We start from the raw sequence: 11,321 nt of genomic DNA on the forward strand, positions 1-11,321 counted from the left end.
ATTTGATTTGATTTTGATTTGACCTAGAATATGTGGACATCTATAAGTACCTAGGTGTCTGGCTAGACTGTAAATTCTCCTTCCAGACTCATATCAAACATCTCCAATCGAAAATCAAATCTAGAGTCGGCTTTCTATTCTGCAACAAAGCCTCCTTCACTCACGCCGCACAAACTTACCCTAGTAAAACTGACTATCCTACCGATCCTCGACTTCGGCGATGTCATCTACAAAATAGCTTCCAATACTCTACTCAGCAAACTGGATGCAGTTTATCACAGTGCCGTTTTGTTACTAAAGCACCTTATACCACCCACCACTGCGACCTGTATGCTCTCGTCGGCTGGCCCTCGCTACATATTAGTCGCCAGACCCACTGGCTCCAAGTCATCTACAAGTCCATGCTAGGTAAAGCTCCGCCTTATCTCAGTTCACTGGTCACGATGGCAACACCCACCCGTAGCACGCGCTCCAGAAGGTGTATCTCACTAATCATCCCTAAAGCCAACACCTCATTTGGCTGCCTTTCTTTCCAGTTCCCTGCTGCCTGTGACTGGAACGAATTGCAAAAATCGCTGAAGTTGGAGACTTTTATCTCCCTCACCAACTTCAAACATCTGCTATCTGAGCAGCTAACCGATCGCTGCAGCTGTACATAGTCTATTGTTAAATAGCCCACCCAATTTTACCTACCTCATCCCCATACTGTTTATATTTATTTACTTTTCTGCTCTTTTGCACACCAATATCTCTACCTGTACATGACCATCTGATCATTTATCACTCCAGTGTTAATCTGCGAAATTGTAATTATTCGCCTACCTCCTCATGCCTTTTGCACACAATGTATATAGACTCTCTTTTTTTCTACTGTGTTATTGACTTGTTAATTGTTTACTCCATGTGTAACTCTGTGTTGTCTGTTCACACTGCTATGCTTTATCTTATCCAGGTCACAGTTGCAAATGAGAACTTGTTCTCAACTAGCCTACCTGGTTAAATAAAGGTGAAATGAAAATGAAAAAAAAACAACCCGAATCCTTTTCACTTTGTCAAATATAATGCTTTATTTCATAAAAATAGGTTCAGATACAAAACCAATAATCCCTCACTGTCTAGGGATGTCTATCATTTATGGAACACAAAAAGATCTTGGTCTATTGATGCTGCAAACCAAGTTTCAGATTCCAAGTTTCAGTTTCGGTTTGGTGGTGTCTGAGGAGATTGTTTACAGTTTTTTCCAACTGCTTACACACAAAATCTTTTCATGTCACACGATTTTTGAAACCTCTCACTCAAAGTGCAAAACTACACACCAAATATCCAAAACCATAAGCTATTTCTCAGCCTTTGACTCAGTTGTCAATTGCATAAAACACTTTTTTCAAAACACTACACACAATTCTCTACCTAAAACACAAAAATCTAACAGGAAGTGGCTTGCTTTCCTTTTCCAAACACAACCATTTAAAATGCTACACTTATTCACCAGGTCACACACACACACACTCCTCACATAGGCAAACACTAATATCTTAACTGATCATTAACCAATCACTGCTTTACTGTAGTATAGGCCTATAATATTGGTCAAAGGTCAGATGACCTGTTTTGAACAATGGATGCCAACAATGGACAGAGAGCAAGAGGAGTAGGAGGGAGAGGAATAGGAAGAAGAGGACGAGTGCAAAGAAGAGAAGGAAGGAGAGCCATCTCTGATAAGATTAGGGCAACACTTGTTGATCATGTGATCAACCACGGTTTGACCCAACTTGAGTCGATTTACAGTGGCGTCCATAATTCAAATCTTCAGGAATGAGAACAGGAATGCAAATATCTAATGACTATTTTAACATTACAGTAATATACTGTCAAATGTGTGTGACTGCATAGTATTGCATAAGCATTTGTAACTCAAAGCCATCCATTTACTCTACTGCATTGAATGAATGAGGTTGGTTATCATGCTGTACTTCATATTTTTGTACATTGTTTACAGTTCCTATGCTGAACACATACAGTGCCTTGCGAAAGTATTCGGCCCTCTTGAACTTTGCGACCTTTTGCCACATTTCAGGCTTCAAACATAAAGATATAAAACTGTATTCTGTATTTTGTGAAGAATCAACAACAAGTGGGACACAATCATGAAGTGGAACGACATTTATTGGATATTTCAAACTTTTTTAACAAATCAAAAACTGAAAAATTGGGCGTGCAAAATTATTCAGCCCCTTTACTTTCAGTGCAGCAAACTCTCTCCAGAAGTTCAGTGAGGATCTCTGAATGATCCAATGTTGACCTAAATGACTAATGATGATAAATACAATCCACCTGTGTGTAATCAAGTCTCCGTATAAATGCACCTGCACCGTGATAGTCTCAGAGGTCCGTTAAAAGCGCAGAGAGCATCATGAAGAGCAAGGAACACACCAGGCAGGTCCGAGATACTGTGGTGAAGAAGTTTAAAGACGGATTTGGATACAAAAAGATTTCCCAAGCTTTAAACATCCAAAGGAGCACTATGCAAGCGATAATATTGAAATGGAAGGAGTATCAGACCACTGCAAATCCAGCAAGACCTGGCCGTCCCTCTAAACCTTCAGCTCATACAAGGAGAAGACTGATCAGAGATGCAGCCAAGAGGCCCATGATCACTCTGGATGAACTGCAGAGATCTACAGCTGAGGTGGGAGACTCTGTCCATAGGACAACAATCAGTCGTATATTGCACAAATCTGGCCTTTATGGAAGAGTGGCAAGAAGAAAGCCATTTCTTAAAGATATCCATAAAAAGTGTCGTTTAAAGTTTGCCACAAGCCACCTGGGAGACACACCAAACATGTGGAAGAAGGTGCTCTGGTCAGATGAAACCAAAATTGAACTTTTTGGCAACAATGCAAAACGTTATGTTTGGCGTAAAAGCAACACAGCTGGTGGTGGTGGCAGCATCATGGTTTGGGCCTGCTTTTCTTCAGCAGGGACAGGGAAGATGGTTAAAATTTATGGGAAGATGGATGGAGCCAAATACAGGACCATTCTGGAAGAAAACCTGATGGAGTCTGCAAAAGACCTGCGACTGGGACAGAGATTTTTCTTCCAACAAGACAATGATCCAAAACATAAAGCAAAATCTACAATGGAATGGTGCAAAAATACACATATCCAGGTGTTAGAATGGCCAAGTCAAAGTCCAGACCTGAATCCAATCGAGAATCTGTGGAAAGAACTGAAAACTGCTGTTCACAAATGCTCTCCATCCAACCTCACTGAGCTCGAGCTGTTTTGCAAGGAGGAATGGGAAAAAATGTCAGTCTCTCGATGTGCAAAACTGACAGAGACACACGCCAAGCGACTTACAGCTGTAATCGCAGCAAAAGGTGGCGCTACAAAGTATTAACGTAAGGGGGCTGAATAATTTTGCACGCCCAATTTTTCAGTTTTTGATTTGTTAAAAAAGTTTGAAATATCCAATAAATGTCGTTCCACTTCATGATTGTGTCCCACTTGTTGTTGATTCTTCACAAAAAATACAGTTTTATATCTTTATGTTTGAAGCCTGAAATGTGGCAAAAGGTCGCAAAGTTCAAGGGGGCCGAATACTTTCGCAAGGCACTGTACTGTGTTTGAATTCTGTACAGAATGGAAAGGCAAGGACATCATGGAGGACGAGGACGCTTGTTTACAGATGTACAAGAGACTGCAATTATAAATATGGTTTTGGCCAACAATGCAATTAGGATTCGAGAGATAAGAGAGCATATCTTGAATAATGACACCATATTTAACAACATCAATGATGTAAGCCTGCCGACCATACAACGCATCCTCCAACGGCACCGAGTGACGATGAAACAACTTTACAAGGTGTCATTTGAGAGAAACTCTGTCAGAGTCAAGAATATGCGACAAGACTTTGTAGAGGTATGTATGCAACACTACTTCCAGTACTTCAGACATATCATATTTACTCATCTGTATATCCTTTCGTCTGTTACAGAGAGCTGGATGCCCATGTAATTCGCCATGAATGTTGCAAGTTCAAATCCCCGAGCTGACAAGGTACAAATCTGTCGTTCTGCCCCTGAACAGGCAGTTAACCCACTGTTCCTAGGCCGTCATTGAAAATAAGAATTTGTTCTTAACTGACTTGCCTTGTTAAATAAAGGTTTTAAAAAATGCCAACCTCACCAAAACCAGATGCCGTGGAAGAAATGTAATAGGACAGAGGGCAATTACCAATATCCCTGGACAGCGTAGGGGTAATATAACTATGTGTGCTGCCATCACTCAAAACGGGGTCCTCCATCACAATGCCACACTGGGTCCGTACAACACTGGCCATATTCTCACTTTTCTAGATGCAATTTACACAATGCTTGTCCCTGATCCAGATCAGGAGCCTGCTAGATGTGTGGTTTTATGGGACAATGTTCGTTTTCACCGGGCTGTTCTGGTCCAAAACTGGTTTGTCACCCATCCACAATTTGTGTACCTACCCCCATACTCACCTTTTCTAAATCCCATAGAGGAATTCTTCTCAGCCTGGTGCTGGAAAGTGTATGATCGCCAACCCTATGCCCGCATGCTGCTTCTCCAGGCAATTTGAGTAATCCACTCGTACAACATGCAGAGAAAGGAATCTGAAAATCTACGCCTAAACTTTGTTTCAATAAATCAAAATACGTTTCTACCCACTCTGTAGATACCCTAAAATGTAATCAAACTATAATATTTCTTACGGAAAGAAGTATGTTCAATAGGAAACCGATTTTAGCAGGTACGTCCTGTCTTCATGGACTGGGTCCCTGTACTAAAACTGATATTTCTTATTTGTTTTTTAAGTTACAAGCCTGAAACCGTGAACATAGACTGGTGACACCCCGTGGAAGCCATGGGAATTGCATCCAGGGAGCTAATTTTCAATATGACCTTATACTTGCCATTGTAAGAGAATGGTCTCTCAAAATTAAATATTCTGTTTGGTTCTTCTTTGGATTTTTTCCTACCATATCTCTTGTGTTATATTCTCCTACATTATTATAACATTTATACAAACGTGTTTCAACGTGTTTTATTTCCAATGGTACCAATTATATGCATATCCTGGCATCAGGGCCTGAGCAACAGGCAGTTTACTTTGGGCATATCATTCAGGTGGAAATTGAGTAAAAAGGGGCCTAGCCCTAAGAATGATCCATTTGTGGGGGCATCCCGAGTGGCACAGTGGTCTAAGGCACCACGTCGCAGTGCTTGAGGCAACACTACAGACCTCAGGCTGTGTCACATGACTGGGAGACCCATGAGGCGGCACATAATTGGCCCAGCGTCGTCCGGGTTAGGAGAGGGTTTGGTAGGCTGAGGAATGTAAAGGGAAATACATGAGGGAGATAGAGATATTCCATTGATTCCCATTATGATTCCATCAGTTCAGTTGGAATCATAATGGGAATCAATTATGGTTCCAACTGCTTTTCCTAATGTCATAATTACATCGGGGAGCCAATTCAAAAGAGAGTTAAAGCCATTTGATGCATGCAGCATGGAAGGTGCAGAAGCAAGGCCAAGCATACAGACAGACAGACTGGCATCACTTTTTAGTTAGTTTGGGAGTCAGGATAGATCACATGAGTGGCATATTGAAAAATCCATAATCTACCCTTTGTAATCTACCCTTGATTCTCCTGCATTGCATACATATATGGGGCTTCAAGCATATGATAAAGACTAGATCTAACGTCCACTGCCAACTTTCCAAAAAGCAATAAGAAGAAGCATTAAGTTGCTCTGAATTTGGGTGGAACTTGACATTTTCTCATTTTATGGTTTAAATGATTACCAATAACTGCTCACATCAAACAGATATTTTCAATAGAAATCCAACTCTCTAATGATGTGTCTCGACCCCTCCCCAGTCCCCATTACCTACCTACCCTACCCCTAAAAGCCAAACCTCAAAACAAAAGTTGAATATGAAACTGAAACAGCTTTCTGGAGAGCTGTTAAGTATTTAACACAGTGTCTAATTATAGCTGTGACTGACTGGGAACTTTAAATGAGAACACGTCAGAGATTTAAGATGACTAAGAACTTGTATAAATGTGCAGAAAGCAGACCATTGGGTCAACTTAGCAACACTTCCTCAGGTATAGAGGCTGTACCTAACCCTATCATTCCACTTTAATGTAAAATGCCTAGTATTAATGGACACAGAAAGGAAAAGGAAAACTAAGTTATGAGAAACACCGCTAAGAGGAGAATCCCTCAGTGTCAGGAGTTTGTTTGCCACGTATGATGGATATACTGTTTGTTTGTAGAGCACATATGAGTGAAATATATGCATGCAAATTCCCCTCACTTTTTCTCAAGCCTTTAGGTAGACTCCAGCTTGTTTTCTTTGTGTGGCATTATAATGTTATTTACGAGGTTCTTCAAATTATTTGTGCACTAATATGTGTCAAACTGTGACTAATGTTATAACACATAGCAAGTATTTCAAGCAAATCATAGGTAACTGTGTGTATGCTTTTGGGGTGTGTGTGTGTGTGTGTTCATATACATCCCAGTCTTTCTATGCAGTGCTTCTGATTGAAGAAGAAAATAAAGAGTGAAGGTCAGTTGGAGAACAGGCTGCTGAACATAGTGGTGTGTTCATGTGAGGGCAAGACTCTTCAGACCATGCCTTGTAATTGAAAATAAGGACTCAAATTCTATGTTTATTTTTTACAACAATTTAAATATTCTGTCCTTTCTTTTTGAGAAACGAGACGGACACATTGACGGTGGAAACATGACTAGCCTGTAGAAAACTATACTGAAAATAAGACTTTTTTATTTATACATAAATGTATAGACAAATCAATTCAGCTATTGTAGCCTTCAGTATAAACACAGGGTTATATATTTTAAATTCAAAAAGTATACTACACCTGTGTTCTTTCCACTTAAATCATGCCAGGTATAACAAGTTAATGAACTTTTTAGCGCATGGTCTAGTTTCCTGAATTTCCGCCTGTCTGACGTACCCAAAGTAAACTGCATGTTACTCAGGCCCAGAGGCTAGGACATGCAAATAATTTGTAGAATTGGATAGAAAACACGCTGTCGTTTCTAAAACTGTTAAAGTAATGTCTGTGAGTATAACAGAACTGATATGGCAGGCAAAAACCCAAGGAAAATGCATCCAGAATTTTGTTTTTTCAGCTCCCAGCCACTTCAAATGTGAAGCTATTGAAAACGAAGTCTTCCGCCTCCCAGATTGCAGTTCCTATGGCTTCCACTAGATGTCAACAGTCTTTATACATGGTTTCAGGCTTGTTTTTTGAATACACAACAAGGACTAGTAGTTTATCCAAGGGGAGCACTAATGCAAAAGTAGTCTTTTTGCGCGCGTGCATGAGGGCGTGCTCTTCGTTATTTTCCATTCCTATTGAACATACTAGTCTCCGTATTAAATATTATCGTTTATTTAGATATCAAACTACCTGAGGATTAATTAGAAATGTCGTTTGACTTGTTTGGACGAATTTTACCGGTAACTTTTGGGACTTCTTTGTCTGCATGTTGAATGGGTGGATTTCTGAACTCAATGACGCCTACTGAACAGACTTTTTGGGATATAAAGAAGGACTTTATCGAACAAAACCACCATTCATTGTCTAGCTAGGACCCTTGGGATTGCAAACAGAGGAAGATCTTCAAAGGTAAGTGATTTATTTTATCGCTATTTATGATTTTGTGATGCCTGTGCTGGTTTGAAAACATATGTTGATGTGGTCGCTGTCCTCAGATAATCGAATGCTATGCTTTCGCCAGTAAAGCCTATTACAAATCGGACAACGCGGTTTGATTACCAAGATTCTAAGCTAAAGAGTCATGTATGACACTTGTATTTTCATGAATGCTTAATATTACGAGTTTGTATTTTGAATTTGGCGCGCTCTGATTTCACCGGATGTTGTCGATTTTGATACACTGTACCAGTCAAAATTTTGGACACACCTACTAATTTTCAAGGGTTTTTCTTTATTTTGACCATTTTCTACATTAAAAAAATATATAGTATATATTTTAGCTTTATTTGACCTTTATTCTACATTGTAGACTATTAGTGAAGACATCAAAACTATGAAAAAACAGAAATGGAATCATGTAGAAACAAAAAGTGGTAAACAAATGAAATTATATAGACTCTTCAAAGTAGCCACCCTTTGCCTTGATGGCAGCTTTGCACACTCTTGGCATTCTCTCAACCAGCTTCACGAGGAATGCATTTCCAACAGTATTGAAGGAATTCCCACATATGCTGAGCACTTGTTGGCTGCTTTTCCTTCACTCTGCAGTCCAATTAATCCCCCCAAAATCTCAATTGGGTTGAGGTTGGATGATTGTGGAGGCCAGGCCATCACTCTCCTATTTGGTCAAATAGCCCTTACACAGCTTGGAGGCATGTTGTGGGTCATTGCCCTGTTGAAAAATAAACGACAGTCCCACTAAGTGCAAACCAGATGGGATGGCGTATCACTGCAAAATGCTGTGGTAGCCATGCTGGTTAAGTGTGCCTTGAATTCTAAATAAATCACTGACAGTGTCACCAGCAAAGCACCCCCACACCATCACTCCATGCTTCACAGTGGGAACCACACATGCGGAGATCATCCGTTCACCTGCTTTGCGTCTCACAAACACACTGCGGTTGGAACCAAAAATCTCAAATAAGACAAAAGGACAGATTTCCACCAGTCTAATGTCCATTGCTCATGTTTCTTGGCCCAAGCAAGTCTCTTCTTCTCATTGGTGTCCTTTAGTAGTAGTTTATTTGCAGCAATTCGACCATGAAGGCCTGACTCCTCTGAACAGTTGCTGTTGATGTGTCTGTTACTTGAACTCTGTGAAGCATTTATTTGGGCTGCAATCTGGAGGTGCAGTTAACTCTAATGAACTTATCCTTTGCAGCAGAGGTAATTCTGGGTCTTCTTCTTCTGTGGCAATCCTCATGAGAGCCAGTTTCATCAAAGCGCTTGATGGTTTTTGCGACTGCACTATAAGAAAATTGTAAAGTTTATCTAATGTTCTGAATTGACTGGCCTTCATGTCGTAAAGTATTGATGGACTGTCGTTTCTCTTTGCTTATTTGAGTTGTTCTTGCCATAATATGGACATGGTCTTTTACCAAATAGGGATACCCTACCCTTGTCACAACACAATGGATTTGCTCAAACACATTAAGAAATACATTCCACAAGTTAACTTTTTAACAAGGCACACCTGTTAATGATTGAAATGCATTCCAGGTGATTACCTCATGAAGCTGGTTGAGAGAATGCCAAGAGTGTGCAAAGCTGTCATCAAGGAAAAAGGTGGCTACTTTGAAGAATCTCATATATAAAATATATTTTGATTTGTTTAACCCTATTTTGCTTACTACATGATTCCATATTGCTTATTTTAGTTTTGATGTCTTCACTATTATTCTTCAATGCAGAAAATATTAAAAAATAAAGAAAACCCCTTTTTCAAACTTTTGACTGGTACTGTACACTGAACAAAAATATAAACGCAACATGTAAAGTGTTGGTCCCATGAGCTGAAATGAAAGATCCCAGAAATGTCCCATATGCACAAACGGCTGTCTATCAAATTTTGTGCACAAATTTGTTTACATCCCTGTTAGTAAGCTTTTATCCTTTGCCAAGATATGCCACACCTGTCAGGTGGAGGGATTATCAAGAAGCTGATTAAACACCATGATCATTACACAGGTGCACCTTGTGCTGGGGACAATAAAAGGCCACTATAAAATGTGCAGTTTTGTCACACACCACAATGTCACCGATGTGAAGTTTTGAGAGAGCGTACATTTGGCATGCTGACTTCAGGTATGTCCACCAGAGCTGTTGCCAAAGAATAATGTACATTTTTCTACCATATGCCGTCTCCAAAGTCGTTTTAGAGAATTTGGCAGTATGTGCAACAGGCCGTACAACCGCAGACCATGTGTAATCACTCTAGCCCAGGACCTCAACATTCGGCTACTTCACCGTAGGAATCGTCTGAGACCAGCTACCCAGACAGCTGATGAAACTGTGGGTTTGCAAAACCAAATAATTTTTTCACAAACTCAGAGTCAGTCTCAGGGAAACTCAACTTTGTGCTCTTCATCCTCACCAGGGTCTTGACTGCAGTTTAGCATCGTAACTGACTTGCTCACCTCCGATGGCCACTGGCACTGTCACACCCTGATCAGTTTCACCTGTCCTCATTATTGTCTCCACCCCCTCCAGGTGTCGCTTGTTTTCCCCAGTGTATTTATCCCTGTTTCCTGTCTCTATGTGCCAGTTAGTCTTGTATGTTTCAAAGTCAACCAGCGGTTTCCCTGGTCTCCTGCTTCTTGTATTCTCCTTTTTCTAGTCCTCCTGGTTTTGACCCTTGCCTATTTCTGGACTTTTTACCCGCCTGCCTGACCATTCTGCCTGCCTGACCATTCTGCCTGCCTTGACCTCGAGCCTGTCTGCCACTCTGTACCTCCTGGACTCTGATCTGGTTTGGACCTTTTTGCCTGTCCACGACTATTCTCTTGCCTACCCCCTTGGATTAATAAATATTGTAAGACTCCAACCATCTGCCTCCTGTGTCTGCATTTGAGTCTCACCTTGTGCCTTGATAGGCACACTGGAGAAGTGTGCTCTTCACAGATGAATCCCGGTATCAACTGTGATGATGATATGAAATCTAATGAATTGGGATATTTCCAATGTTCAGCAGTTCACAGCAGTACAGATTTTTGGAATGGGTGACAGGAGTGTATTACGTGTTCACAGACAAGTCCTTTATTATTTCCTATTATGTTGAATACCAATTATACTTTTGTAACATGGTGTTTTGCCCCTGGCCTGTGTTGTGGCTTAGCTCATTCAGTTTTTTAACCTCGGTCTTTGCTCTTGAGCATAATACTCTAGGCTAATATAATTAGCCTACAGCTATTCCTTGCACAGGTGAATTGAGAATTGTTATTGTGCCTTCAGAAAGTACTCACACCACTTGACTTTTTCCACATTTTGTTGTGTTACAGCCTGAATTGAAAATGGATTAAATCACCTTTTTTTTGTTACTGGCCTACGTATAATTCCCCATAATTTCAAAGTGGAATTATTAATTAAAAATGAAAAGCTGAAATGTAATTGAGTCTAAGTATTCAACCCTTTTGTTTACGGCAAGCCTAAATAAATTCAGGAGTAAATTTTTTTATTAACAAATGGATTAACAAGTCACATAAATTGCATGAACATTATTTTTGAATGACTACCGCATTACCGTACCGA

The sequence above is a fragment of the Oncorhynchus gorbuscha genome, unplaced genomic scaffold, assembly GCF_021184085.1.
Source record: "Oncorhynchus gorbuscha isolate QuinsamMale2020 ecotype Even-year unplaced genomic scaffold, OgorEven_v1.0 Un_scaffold_713, whole genome shotgun sequence".
Lineage (NCBI taxonomy): Eukaryota > Metazoa > Chordata > Actinopteri > Salmoniformes > Salmonidae > Oncorhynchus > Oncorhynchus gorbuscha.